Source organism: Podarcis vaucheri (assembly GCF_965113315.1).
Source record: "Podarcis vaucheri genome assembly, chromosome: 5".
Classification (NCBI taxonomy): domain Eukaryota; kingdom Metazoa; phylum Chordata; class Lepidosauria; order Squamata; family Lacertidae; genus Podarcis; species Podarcis vaucheri.
In genome coordinates, this window is record NC_138763.1 from 40,375,093 (window position 1) to 40,390,342 (window position 15,250).

At 42.7% G+C, this 15,250-nt stretch overlaps 1 protein-coding gene across 1 annotated transcript in view; it reads left to right on the forward strand.

The window, feature by feature from the left end:
* Positions 1-15,250, forward strand: part of DGKG (diacylglycerol kinase gamma) — a 164,957-nt gene that overhangs the window by 52,321 nt on the left and 97,386 nt on the right. Inside the window, 1 exon segment of the mRNA XM_082221770.1 lies at positions 10,322-10,391. The gene's annotated coding sequence lies outside the window, so the exon portion shown is untranslated.

A 15,250-nucleotide genomic window follows, 5' to 3' on the forward strand; every position in this document is an offset into this window, starting at 1 on the left:
CAGGAAAAAGAAGGTGCAGTTATTGCTGTTTGTCAAATTCAGTTGCCTGCTCTCTCTAAAAAGAGCCCATCAATTGACTGGCAGTGACCTCACCCACCTAGGTGAGGTTACATCTTGATTGTGCAACCAGAATAAGTAAAGCCTCTTAGCAGGGGAGTCAGACAGCCGTGTGACATGGTTAACAATCTGTGGACATGCATCAAAACAAGCATGCTCCGAATACCAATTTGCACCACTTGTGGATCTCTGAGGACTTTTTACAGGAGCAACACAGATATTTAACAAGGGATGGGTGTGGTCAGTCATGGGGCAGGCATCTCTGTGTCCCAAGATGAGGGAGTGAGGTTCTTCAGCAAGGTTCATCCACAAGGAAGCTTTCTGTTCCTCTTTGTTCTCTAGCACAAAATTTGAAGTATCTGCTAAAAAAAAGAGAGTCAGGTATTGACAGTGACAGAGGATGCGCAAACCACACATCGTATTTCCAAGCCTCTAGGCATCAAGCAAAGGAGGAACCCTTGAAGAGAAATGCCCAAGTTCTACCCATAATGGGAGTGGATATAGATATTGGAAGGGCTGAAGCAGAGCAAATGCAGACCCATATGCACTGGGAACAGAAACTGCTTTCGAATGAGTCTTGATCCAATTTAACAATCATAACTTCCTCCAAACAATCCTGAACATTGTAGTGGTGTTGGGGTGCTGGAATTCTATGAAAATACAGTTCACAGTGTTCCTCAATAGGAAGTCAGGATACTTAATTAGGTTTGAAGTGGGATGATGATGATTGATGATTAAGCAAGGATAGAGAACACTGGACTGTCAGCCAGCAACGTTCTCCATGTGGATGCTACAGGAGGCCAGTGTTCAGAATTCTGTTTCCAGGCACCAAGAAAAAAAGAGAGAGGGCTACCCTCCAAACCAGCCTGAATGAGCTTAGCTGTGCTCTAAATCCCTGCTGGCAATCTGGCCTTGACATCTCAGCCTGGGGGTTCTCCCACTTAGCATTTGCACAAGTCCAGATGAAATCTAATGTCAAACTGAAGTGAATTAACTAGAAATGGGGAGGCAATTCAATTTGCATTATGAATTTAAGGGAGTGCTTAGGAGGTGGGGACAACACTCCACCAAGGCTTTCCGTGGGTGTCTTATAGAACTCTTGCTGTGTGTAAACAGACTCACTCCTGCTTAGCCTTAACAAGCAAAACATTTCAGCACACGATGAAGTAACAAAAAGAGAGAGAGAGAGAGAATCGTCGAAGAGGATGGATGTTTCCCCAGCTCATTCTCTGCAGTCGTGGCTGGGTGGGGGAACTCTTTTCCGTTCCTGCTGAGAAGACAGAGCCAGCGTGTTGCCTGAAGGATCCAGGAGGTACAGCTTAGATGCAAACCTGTGCTGTTGTTTTTGGCAGACAGAAAATATTGCAGTTAGGGATTGGGAGCCACCTTAAAAGTGGTAGCTAGAGCTGTCAGGCTGAGTGGGGAAGCACTCAGACCAAGAGAGACAGCAGTTGCCAGCAAAGACAAGCTCTATCCACAACAGCACAGCAAGCAGCCTGGAAGAAGAAAACAGACATTGCTCCCAAGCCCTCCTTGCCCCCTATGCTTGCCTGCATTTCCTGACACCCAAGAAGCCAGCCAGCCAGCCAGCTAAGCCTCCTGGATTATAAGGGCCAAGGCTACAGATGACAGGCTTGGGCATTCAAAGCCATCTGCTCTGTTTATTTGGTTGTCCTCCTAAGTAAAAGGGAAGAAAAGGAAGGGAGGAAAGGAAAGGAAAGCAAGCTTCTGGCAACTTGAACGGTAAGGCTGAAAAACACTTTAAAAAGCAGAGAATTGCAGTCAGCCTAGCTGTGCACGTGTGTGTGTGTGTGTGTGTGTGTGCTTGTAGCTGATGCATGTTTATTTCACTGGAGCCCATGTTGCAGACAAATAGCGAAGCTCTGGCTGGTGTCTTATAGTGTGGGGAGTTGGTCTGCAGTAGAACTGAAAGGAGGACGTAGCTTGAAGACTGCAGCAGGATGTCTGTGAGGTTCGCCTTTAATTCAGCTGCAGTTTAATAGTCTGTTGGGTCTAGTGCAATGTAAAAAGACACTGGGCACTTGATGCTATTAACATACAGACACGGTGCCTGCTGTCGGAGCTAGTTAGGAAGGAAATGAGCGTCCGTTAACTGGGCTGGAAGGAAAGCTGTTGTGAAAGAATGATGGAAGGTGGGTAGAAGAAACAAGAGCAGCCCCCTCCCAGGGGAAACTTTGCTCTCCAGAGATTAAATACAGCTTCTAGTTTAGAGAGATAGGAGATGTGGGCTTCCTTCCACACACATTTTTTTCTCACTGGTTTGCTAAGACATATAAAAATGGGAATCTTCCTTAACCTGCTAGGGTCCTGGAGCTTCACCTGTTCACGTGAAGTTTTGCCACTGCTGTTTTGCAATGCAAAAATGGCATAGTTTCAAGCTGGCTGAAAATCTGATCCTGTTTTGTTTACTAAAGCCACATCTGCAAGGTGGGCTTTTGCAAATCATATTCTATACAATCCCATTATGGGACAGAAGGAGAGTAGTCAGATGCAAAAGAGGATAGAGCACTTTTGAAAAGCAACTGCCTGCTGAAATTCCCTCTTCTCCACAGCTATTAAAGGTGCAGGAGCTGTGGCTCTGTTGTATCTGGTACTGCCTTAAAAAGGAGGTATTTGTTTAACCAGGAATGATACTATGGTTTCCTACCTACCAACCCCATTCCAAATTACAGTACTCTTACAGTCCTAACGATGTCTGCAACAGGTGAGGGGCAGGTAAACAGGGTACAGTGGAGCACAGAGATTTGATATTTATCAGCATGCATTGGGTCTGTACTTGTGTGTAAGCAGAACATCATCCAAGGGTCAATTAGCATGATGCATTGTTGTGGTCAAGTTGATTAGATCCAAGCTAAATTTAGCATGTGGTTGTTATGTAGTTTCATCTTGCACCCAGTTTGGCACTTAGACCAAACTGCTGATTTAAATCTGCTAATCATCAGGTGCTTTGTGGCTAGTGTATGTTGAACTGGAAGTTGGGCACGTCAGTTAAATTGTCACAGTATCATTTCATCATCTGGTAGATGATCCACTCAACACATAGTCCCATCAGTTCTTGTGAAACTGAAAGTTTTCATAACTAAGAATCCACACTTTCAATGTGGAGCTCAAACCACACAATCCATGGCAAATACTGGGACATTTTTATACTTCAGTGAAGGCCATAGAATGAGCTCAGCTAATATGGCCATTAAGCACTGTCTGCTCTGACAGACAGCAGTGGACTTTCCTAACCAGGTTACGATGCTACCCAAATACCTTCATAAGCAAACCTCCTGGGAACTGAACAGGGAGCTTTGTGTATGCAAACCGTGGGTTGTAGTTCTAAACAATCCTGCCCTCCCTCCCATTACTGGAAGCAAACACATGCTTGTAGATTCAGGAACTGCAGTACAGAGCCACATCAAAAGTGTTCTGGAATTGTCACCAACGTTCTTTACTAGGGATGGCACAACCCAACCTGGGTTTGGAGGTGGCAAGTTTCAGTCTGCCCAGAAACAGCACCTTCAGAAAGCCAATTGAATGGTGGTCTAACATGATGCTCCCATCTCCAAGCTGACTGATATTTTTACAGGCTTTTTTTAGGCAATCACTGGTGTTGGGCAATGTGCCATTTTAAATTTGCATATCTAACAAAATTAACAGAAGCAAATTACACCTTTTCTTTCGAGGGAGATGGCAATCTATGATTTTAGTCCAGGAATTGCGTCATCCCCACCCACCCTCCGCTGGCTTAATGGAACTTGGCAATTAGCAAAACTAATCAAAATGGCTCTATTTCCAATGTTTGCTAAAATCTTCAGCATGTGAAGTAGGTATCCTAATTGGCCTCAACTTAGCAGGCAAATAAAAGCTTTTTTTGCCAAATTTAAACCCTATTGCTTTCCATGAGAAAGTTAGGCATGTAGTTCAATATTTCCACTGAAATTAATGGGACTTGGTCCAGTTAATGTTAAGCACGTTTACATTCCATTGATTTTAGTGGAAAATGTTTAAGCACATCCTTAACTCTCTCAGGGAAATCAATTGGATTTAAAAATGCCTAACTCTGAATTGTCTTTCTGGGGCCATTTGAGCAGCACCCACTGATTCTCTGCTGGTATCTCCTCAGATGCTTAAAGTGTTTGGGTTCCCTTCCGTTTGCATTTTATGAGAAAGAAATTGAGCAGCCTTATTCCTACGAGGGCATCAACTGAATGAAGCCTTGGCCATTATTATAACTTGCATAGCATTTTCTGTTGTACAAGTGTACTTTTAAAGTCACTATCACATTCACTCCCATAACAGCCTTTAAGGCGTAGGTCATCCCCACATTACGAGTGAAGAACTGACTCTGAGGTGCTCTCCTTGACATATGGAGCATTCATAGCTAAGCAAAGATTTGAACTTGCTTCCCGCTGGCTTATGTTGGTGGATTTTCAGTCACTGGGTCTACAGCTACCTGATTTCAGACCAACCGCAGACATTCTTCTATGAGATGAGAACAGCTAAGCCATCTGGCTATTATGTCCACGCAGTGTGAAAAATTAACTTTGGAAGATAATTCATGAGTTTGCAAAGGAAAAGACCAGAAAAACAAAGCTTTCTTCCTGAATTGGTCTGTTTATAAAATGTTTGCAGCTGCATCGGTCCCTTAGGATGGAGGGAGGGGGAATCAAAACAGTAAAAGCACAGTACCTTTAGTAGTGCCAACCAAAAAAATGACAGAATAGTCAGCAAGCTTCATAAGCCTCTTACCTCAGGCTGGAAGTTATGTTAAAAATAGAGGAGGGGTATTTGGGGGCATAGCAGAAACTCCCAGTGTGGCCGTAGTGTAATTTCAGAAATGTAGAAAATGTGATTTCCGGATTAAAATAGAAACTTTTCTTTCATGACTCATGAGATTGAGATGGGATTGATCTGATGCTCTTTTTTTACTGGGCCAAGATCAACGATGCTTGAACCCAGAAGGAGCTGGGGGGGGGGCGTTGTTGCTCCTCTGCCTCCCCAACCCAGCGGTTGCTGCCAGGGTGGTGGGGCATAAGATTAGGGAGGTTGGTGTGATGCAGGCACAGTGTTATTGAGAGTCAAATTGGCTTCGTCACTGCACCAGCACCACACCAGCCACTATGACACTCCTTCTCTTCCTCTTGGTTTATGGCAGTGATCACTGCAGTGGAAAACCAGGTAAGTGATGCTGCCCCAACCTGCTCCGCCCTGCCAGCCAATGCTGCTTGGGCTCTGGTCAGATGAGACCAATGGCCCATCTCAATCTTGCCACGTGACCTCGGAGCTTCCTGCTTGGTCCTTGTTGCTCTGGGCAGCTTTGAACAGAACTATGCAAGTGCCTGTGGCCCCTCTGGTTCTCACTTTCCTGCTCTAGAACTTCCCCTCTGTCTGTGTTGACCACTCCTCCCCTGACATCCTTAGCCAGCCAGCCAGACAACCTGCTTCCCTCAGTCCCAGAATCTAATGGTCTAGAATAGGGGATGGAGATCTGGTGGCTGTCCAGATATTGTTGGACTCCAACTTTCATCATCCCCATCCAGAATGGTCAGTGGTCACAGAACGTGGGGCTTGTAGTCTAGCAAAATCTGGAGGGCCCCAGGTACTCCTGCCCCAGGTTAGAGTTTGACAACCAATGTGGCCTAAGTCAGGATGGGCCAATCTGCCAGGTTGGGTTTTTCTCAGTTTCTTATGTTTCCAGTGTTAAGATCAATTCTCCACATTTCTATCCAAGTTTGCAATTTTAAAAAAATATATATTCTCATGAAAAATGTACTAGCATTTCAGTGCAAATTTATCCTAATATCCATTTCCATGCATTTTTTCCCTAATATTTCCCACAAGACAATGCGTTGTTTAATGTTATTTTCACAAACATATGCATTTTTATGGACACTTTACCTCGGTATATGCATTTTTGTGAGCATTACTTGACTGGAGAGCTATACTGCAAAATTCAAAGATGTGTGAATTTTGAAGAGTGGCTGTAGTTTGGTTCTTGTATTGTTTCAGATAGTGCAGATTATGTAGGTTCACCTTTAAATGCAAAATGCCCACAATAAACATATCAGTTGTTAGTAGTATAACCTTAACGGTTAGATGTGCAGTCTCTGAAATACTGAAAAATGTAGAATGCAATTCTATCTACATCTGCTCAGAGGTAAGCCTCATTGAGTCAAATGGGGATGTGTATAAGATTTGAGATTAAGTTTTGCCTCTTAACAGGAATGCACTGTCATACAAACATCTTTTCTCCTTATTTGAAGTGCATCAATGAGACAACATTTCTAATTGCAGCAAAGGGTATAACATTTATTCAGGTTGTTTACTTTTTATAAGATATATTCAGTTCTGTACCTCCAAATCATATGTCTCTTTCGTACTAACTGCCTCTGACAGTAAAATCCCATGTACGTAAATGTCTACTCAGAAGTAAGCCCCAATGAGTTCACAGGGACTTACTCCCAGGTAAGTGTGCATAATTTATCTCTAAGTTATATTATTGGGTAAAAATAATAATAATTAAAAAGGCAACTAGTGAAATGCTAACATTTGTGCTTTCCTTTGATGATAAAGGATTGCTGTATTGGTCAATATCTGTTTTAGTTTAAAACCTGTGTGCTCAAGAGGGAGAGAGAGAGGGAGAGCTGTGATTTGAAAGTGGAACGGGGGAGGGGGGGACAAGGGGCCCATGGATATCCTGTGCCCAAGGACCCCCACAAACCTGGAGCTAACCCTGATTATGAATAGACCATCTCCTCCAGGGATTTGTATACAGCAACTCTTTTTTAAAAAGCCATCTAATCTATTGGCCATCAACATATCCTGCAACAGTGAATTCGATAAATTATGTGTTTTTCCATTCCTGGTGCATTTCAAATATATCCAAGGGTGTGATAATAGAATACAAATAATTTGCAGGGGAAGAACTGAGAGATCTTGCTATTGCATCCTCCTACACAGAGCAGTGTGTCAGCCTGGCTGGGATTTGTATCTATCAGCTATCCATTATTCCATGCCATTTTTCTTCATATTGGCTGAGAACAGCAAACCTGACACTCTCATATTTGGAATACTGCAAACAACTCCAAGTCTGAGGGCAGCAGACATTCCAATATCAAGGAGAGATAGATGTTCCTTTTAACAGAACGTGATCGAGCTCTTGAGCAAAGCCGCAACAAATTCCATCCCCCAAAGTGGATTAATGAGTGATATTCTGCAGGTTGCCTTCCCCAACTTGGTGCCCTCTAGATGTTTAGGAGTAAAGCTCCCATCAACACCAGGCAACATGGCCCTGGCAGTCATAGCCCAAAATGTCTGGAGAGCTCCAGGTTAGGGGAAAGCAGATCTTGAGTGAGAAGGTATGAGAAGATGACAGGTACTGATGGATGCAGATGGGAGAATTGTGATGAGCAGATGCCTTCAGAAGATGGAAAGTGAAATCGTACCAATGGACTTTCGGTTCTGCTATCCAAGAAATTTCCTCTTCCATCAAAAAGTATAAGCTGGAAACATCCAGTGATTAAAGCAAAAGCAATAGATTCTGCAAATGTATTGTTTGGCTCTGTAGTAACAAACTGCTTGCAACCCTTTTCTTTTTCCACCCTTTTAATTCTTTATTTTTATTTTTCACAATCAAACATTATCTTCAAATACCTTAATAAACAAATACAATTAAAAATTTTAAAAAATAGAAAATAATTTTTTTTCATATCATATTAAATCCATATTTTGGGATTCCTCCGATCCCTTGACTTCCCTCCATTCCCTCCCCCAGTTCTTTTGTGTTTTCTTATGTTGTACATGTCTATAATTTTCTTATCTTTAAATATTTCCAATTGTCATTAATCTTTAAATATTTCTAATTGTCATTAATCTTACAAGTGTTTTTTAAAAACCCTGCTATTGTATTAACTTTACAGTGCTTTTGTAAATATGCAATAAACATTTCCCATTCTTTTTTATATTTGTTGTCCTCTTCATTTCTCAGCCTTCCAGTTAATTTAGCCATTTCAGCATATTCCATTAGTTTATGTTGCCAGTCTTCTTTAGTTGGGACTAGTTCTTCTTTCCAGCATTGGGCTATCAATGTCCATGCAGCTGTTGTTGCATACATAAACTTTTATATTCTTTCAGTATATCCGTTCCAATTATACCTATTAAAAAAGCTTCCATTTTTTTAACAAAGGTTATTTTAAACATTTTTTTCCAGTTCGTTATAGTTCATTTCCCAAAAGCTTGTTATAACCTTACATTGCCACCACATATGGTAAAATGTACCTTCTGCCTCTTTACATTTCCAACACTTATTATATTTTGTTTTGTACATTTTTGATAGTTTAACCGGTGTTAAATACCATCTATACATCATTTTCATATAGTTCTCCTTAAGTGCCGTACATGCCATGAATTTTATATCATTTCTCCATAATCTTTCCCAGTCTGCCATCTGTATATTATGTCCCACATCTTTTGCTCATTTTATCCTTACACATTTGACCTCTTCATCCGTTGTCTCCCATTCCAACAATATATTATACATTTTTGATGATAATTTATAATCACTTTCTATTATTTCGCTCTTGAATTTTGAGATTTCATATGAAAATAATAATAATAATAAAATGCTTCCAACATTTTTCAAAGACCTAATAGAAAGAATGAATTCAGAGAACTCTTAACTTGCACTGTGGAAGGCATTGCACAATCATTTGATAGTGCCCTGTGCTACTCTGGCAAATCCGATCCAGTTGTCCCCTTTTGATTTTCTTCTGCCCAGATACTTTTTGAGAAAACATTGTAATAAGATTTAATAACATGGATGTTGACAAAGAACTACATAATGTTCCTTCAATATTTGGTGAGATTGCAAATACATTCCCTCCCCCCCCCCCAACATTCCTGATCTCGTACCAAATGTACCTACAAGACTTTGTCACAGATTCCTATCCTACAATTAGTATAAAGAATGTGTAACAGTACTGAGCAGCTGGTGTATCCCATTTTATTTGTTTCTACAGTTTTCCCAATTTTGTTAGACATAGCAGTTTTCTGATAGGAAGAAAGAGAGATTACAGGCCCCTTCATTCATTAATCTCATGAAGGGGATTCATATGCAGTTACAGATAGGTAGCCGTGTTGGTCTGCCATAGTCAAAATAAAAAAATTCCTTCCAGTAGCACCTTAAAGACCAACTAAGTTAGTTCTTGGTATGAGCTTTCGTGTGCATGCACACTTCTTCAGATTCATATGATTACAGGAAAAGTGGGGCCATCCGCTCCCTGGCTTTGACTCCCTGCTGCCCCCATATCTAAGAGTTGCACGTGGATGTCAGAGAAGGGGAAACCTATGGTTGTAGAGGTCTACATCTGAGAAAAGGTCTATGCTCTTCTTAGTTAGCTATTCTCAGTTTGTTGATGTTAGGGGAATGGACTTTAGAGCTGTACAGCCTTGGGGAGGGCAGGACCAGTGATGGGGGACCACTGCTCCTTTAATCCCTGGAAAGAGACTTATGCAGAAGGATGAAGGCTTGCATGCTGTAGGCAAAAGTCATCACTCTCATTGCGCATTGAAAGTCACAACCATGTTACATGTCTATATTCTGGGTAGTCAGAACTAATTTGTAGCCATGATGAATATGACTGCCTTGGCATGTATGAGCAGAGGGGGCTTTCACAGCACAGTGGTACCTCGGTTTAAGTACCGTACTTAATTCGTTCCGGAGGTCCGTTCTTAACCTGAAATTGCTCTTAACCTGAGGTACCACTTTAGCTAATGGGGCCTCCTGCTGCCACCACGCCGCCGGAGCACGGTTTCTGTTCTCATCCTGAAGCAAAGTTCTTAACCCAAGGTACTATTTCTGGGTTAGCGGAGTCTGTAACCTGAAGCGTATGTAACCTGAAGCATATGTAACCCGAGGTACCACTGTAAAGACAAAGAATCTGTGCACTGAATTGGAAGCCAATGTGGGTATTTAAGGAGAGATTTGATGTGATCAAAGCAACATGAAGACATGAGTGATTTGGACTGCTAAGTTCTATTTTGACAGAGGTTAGTGGGCCAAGAGAAGAGCAGGCTGCAGTAGTCAAAGCAAGGCTGTGGAGCAGAGTTTTTGTTGAGCCAGTGGAGGGGCAAAGAGCCATATTTTTGCAGTGTTGTAAAAGGAGAAGCAGCATGACTATACTTTTACTTATTATACATCTTGTTATCAAAACATGCGCATATTAAATTTCTCTCTGTGTTGTTGTTCAATTTCCAGTCTCACCGTGGGATCAAAGTCAAGCTGGACCTTTCTGATTCTGCTATTAGCACACAGATCCTGCGACTGGGTATGTGGATTTTTATTTTGCCTTTCAAAACTTGCTGCTTTAACAACTACCCTCTTTTTCCTGGGTTAGATATATCAGAGATCACCATGAGCACCTGAGGTGCTTTCTGAAAAGGAAGATAGGGCTCCGTAAATTTCTCTCATTTATTTGTTTCCTGCCTTTCTTCCGTGAGTCTGAGGCAACACAGGTGGTCCTCCCCCTTTCATCCTCACAAGAAGTTTGTAATATGAGTTCTATAATAATATTTTATTGTAGAATCACTGGAGACACAGTGCTTGGTCCCCTCCACACACACACACACACTCACCAGTGATGGCCGGCACCCATCAAGGCTGGTGAGGCAGAAGCCAGGGAGCCCAAATAGTAGCCAACTCATTCTAATTTTGTCCCCTTCCTCTTCCCTGCCAAGTTCTATAAAGGTAGCACTATAAGGGTAGCACTGAGAACAAGGCAGAGGAAGATGACAGCCACCCCTCTATACTGGTCGTAAGAAAGTAAATAAGGAGGTAAGTAGGTGGAGCCTGGGTGAGGGCAGGCTGACGCTGGTGGGGCAATGCTTCACTTTTCCAAATGGCCCGGCCTCCACTCTTCTGGTAGAGCATGAGTCTTTTAATCTCAGGGTGCATTTGAGCTGCACATGGGCAAAAGATTCCTGCAATGCAGGAGATTGGACTAGAGGACCCTTGTGGTCCCTTCCAACTCTGCAATTCTAAACCACAGAGCCTAGGGCTTGCCGATCAGAAGGTTGACGGCTCGAATCCCCGTGACAGGGTGAGCTCCCATTGCTCGGTCTCTGCTCCTGCCAACCTGGCAGTTCGAAAGCACGTCAAAGTGTAAGTAGATAAATAGGTACCACTCTGGTGGGAAGGTAAACGGCCTTTCTGTGCGCTGCTCTGGTTTGCCAGAAGCGGCTTAGTCATGCTGGCCACATGACCTGGAAGCTGTACGCTGGCTCCCTTGGCCAGTAGAGTGAGATGAGCACCGCAACCACAGAGTCGTCCGCGACTGGACCTAACAGTCAGGGTTCCTTTACTTCTACCTATGTTCCATGTACACCACACGCAATCTAGATTATTTGCATATTTTCACCCCTGAAAAGTGCTTCCCGAGAAACTGGTTTCATTCCAAAGAGAATAGCTCATTGCAAAAAGAATCGGCATTATCTCCTTTTGAAAACAGATGTAGACTGTCCTGGCAATACCAGATGTATCCACACCTGCCCAGTGACATTGTGGGTGGGTGTATACCAAGAATGCAATCATTACTTCCTTCCTACATCAGGAGCATGCGCAGGAAGGAAAAGGTGTGGATAACCTAAGAGGAGGGTTTTCAAATATGTATCGCCCTTGTGAATGTCAGGATCTAGAATCAATCTAGCTTAAAAGCAGGATGTTGGGGATGAGCATGAACAATTATGGAGGAAAACTACTGCAGGTTAGTATGTATGTAGCCTGATTTCAAAACTCTAACCACTATGGGAGATTGGCTCTGGTTTATGCAAAAGTATCCTGTTTGGATAGGTAACTGGTTCAGGGTGAAGCTACTCTAACACCACCAGAATGCAACTAAGACAATTCCCAGTCAAAAGCAGCATGAATAGGAAAATTTGTGGGGGGTGGGATCTTGTTATTCCAGCATATGGAGCAGCACATTCTCTTTCTAATTTGTCCATATTAGCTTCCCAATTCACTGTGTATTATCAATCACAGTGTGAAGGACTGTTGTGCTAGGAGCGGATGGAAAATCAAGGGGAATGCTCCATTGTTTCACTGTTAATTAGAAATGACAACAGCTCCTTGCCTCATTGTAGAGAGGAAGGTCTAAGAAAACAGCTACAGTCACTACCATCTTCCTTCATGGGAAAAGGACCACATTTAGGAATAGCTGGCAATCTAATGAACCTGGTGGGTTTTTTCTTCCATCAAAGGCAGTTTTCTCGCACTTCAGACTAAATCAAAGATTTACAATGTGTCATACAAGAAAGATAGCAGGACCTGTATCGTTCCTCCCCGCAGTCAAAAAATGTCTGGAAGCAAAAGTCTTGCACAGTTTTTTTACCCTTCCCACCATTCTAGAGGCTGGTTTTGATTTAAAAACAAAGAAACAAAAAACCCCCAACAAGATACAGCCAGCCAGTTGTAACATGTAGCTTGGTCATTTTAGAAGCAGCTGTATGAACAGCTGAAGCAAGTTAGATGCATTTAGTTCTTCAGCATTTGCAAGTCAAGGTGGGGCTGGAATCTAATTCAATCTGCTGCTTAATCCATTTATACTAATCTGTAGCAGGCTTTGTGCAGATGACCCTGTAAGCACATAGGCTGAGTGAAAGAAACCGAGGGTTTATCTAGTCTCAAAAAAAGAGAGAAATGGACAAGGATCTCCATGGCAGGAAGATGAAGTGAGTGTATTTATCCTAGTATTTGTATCGCCCTTGATCCATCAGCAGTACTTCATGGTGCTCCTTCTTTGCACTGAATTTTGCTTTTATTTGCTGAACATGTTGCAGAATACAATTGCAAAAAACCCACACAGTCTGTCTAGAGGGCCTTACATAAATACAAAGAACTGTTTTTTTTAATATCAAACTCTTTGCCTTTACTTTTCCAGAATGCATATTGTGTGCTGGCATTTGATTCTCATTGGGGTGGATGGTTCCAAAAGGATAAATCTATGTTTAATAACCCTCCCTTTGATTTAATGATATACTAATGGTTCTGAAGGTGTGGGGGCTGGGAGCTGTGTCATTCCAGGTGGTAATAAGTAATATGAATGAATGGCAGAAATCGGAAGGAGAAGCTGCTAGTTAAATGTGTGCTTTCTCCTCCGAGCACTGGTGGTATTGGCATCAGTATGCACAAAATGCTTTCAAATAAAATTATCCTGCAATTGCCTGGGATACTTCATGCAGGAATTGATTGGGCAATCCTAAATTTAGTTAAGAGGGAAAGCCCAGACTCCAGCTTCACACCTTCTTCTCTTACGTCAGAGCCTGAACACTGACTGTTCTCGGGGCAGCTACAGATACAGTTTTCGAAAGGGACCTGGTTTGTCTCTCTGTGCAAAGATCAGGGCTGCAGGGGGCCCTCTTCACTTTGATACGGCCAGCAAAAAGAATGCCAGGTGTAAGTGGGGTCCTAAACACCAAAGTCTCCAGCCTTAGCTCTTCCAAATTTGTGTCCCTCTGGAGAACAAAAGATTTATATTGGAAGCCCTGGGAAAGCTGTGGATTTCTTTGAGAGCTGCTCATCAGCTCCCTTTCCCTGGCACTGAGAGAATACTAGAGCTATATTTGGAGAATATAGATGCCTTTGCTTCTCATTTACTGTGCACAGTCCACACACCTGCCATCAAGATTGTTCTTTTGTGTCAGTGGAGAATCCAGGATCTGTGAATTTTCTTTCTTTCTTTCTTTCTTTCTTTCTTTCTTTCTTTCTTTCTTTCGTTTATGATGTGATGGAGGAGATTGGGGGCCCTGGCAGAGGGATTCTCCATTTCACCAGGGAGACGTAAGAGTGGAGTGCAGCAGGAATGGGTCTTGAGGAGCTTAGCTAGAGTGTAGCAGCTCCGCTCACTCCATTCAGCAACAGAGCATGAAGCAATATGATGGCTCTCTGGGCTGACGGAAGGTCATTGAGTCTTTAGGTGGACCTAGTAGAGCCAACCCTCCTCTCCCCTGGTGTGATTCTTGTAGTTGTCTTGGGGATATCTAGCTGATAGTGGAGCTCATTCCAGAACTGTTTTAGTGAAGAGGTAGTTTGAGTCTGCAGGGACATAGTGCAGCTGCTGCAAAGTGTAGATAAGAAAGAACAAGGAAGTTAGGGTCGAAACAATTGTGTTTGATGGAAGCATGGCAGATGTTACTGTGGACCAGCATGAGTGCATTTGCACCAACCAATACTTTCACTGGCACCCACAGGGTCTTCTTCCCCCACCCCTGGCATGAAATTAGTCTTTAAAGAAAGAGTCTATTGTAGCCAGTATAATAGATTTTGGTGTGTGCTTGGTTGTGACGTCTGCAATAGTGTCTATAGTTTGCAAATGTGCTCCTGAGCCCTGACCTTGGCCATTTCTGCTGGTAACTGATTTCCTATACCAACTGCAGTGGTGTTGTACCAGTATTTGGATCATCTGTTCTGTCTGCCCATTTATGCGGAGACGATAGATGGAAGAGAGTCGGCCCTTGATTTGTAGCAGCATCAACAGGGCTTGCCAGAACCATAATAGGGACCGTGTGCGTTCATCTGTGATAACGTGATTGAGTGCCCAGTGAAGTCAAAAGAGGAGGTGAGCTATTTTGCTAGCCGGAGGCACTGGATTAGCAGGGACAAAATGAATTGCAATCATGTCTGGGAGGTGGTGAACACAATGGAGTTTGCTGTGGTGGTTGCTCAGGGACAGGTTGGCATTGGTGATGGAAACAAACCAAGATACCACAAAACTCTGTGTTAAGTCTGCTGTGGCAAAACCAGCATAGTTCCTCCTCTGAAAGGTCTCTGTGAGAGACTCTTGATGTTTGTGCAGGAGTTGTGCCAGGATAGACACTTCCAAATGGTGAGTAAAAAGTAGGGCACCAGGGAAAGAGAGTTTATCAGTTCAATTGTTTTTTGATCCCAACATTTGTTGGTTGGTTTGTTTATTAAATTTATATACCAACCTTAATCCAAAGACCACGAGGCAGTTTACAGTATCTCTTGCAAAGGAGGAGTAATGCCACAGATACAGCACCTTAAGTTGCAGCAGATCACCTTAGGTGTAGAACTGATAGGTAATAGAGATAGATATCAATAGGATATTGACAGGAGAAGACAGGAGAAGACAGAATCATCAAAGGATGTCAGAGTTCATCTGTTTCTTGCTTA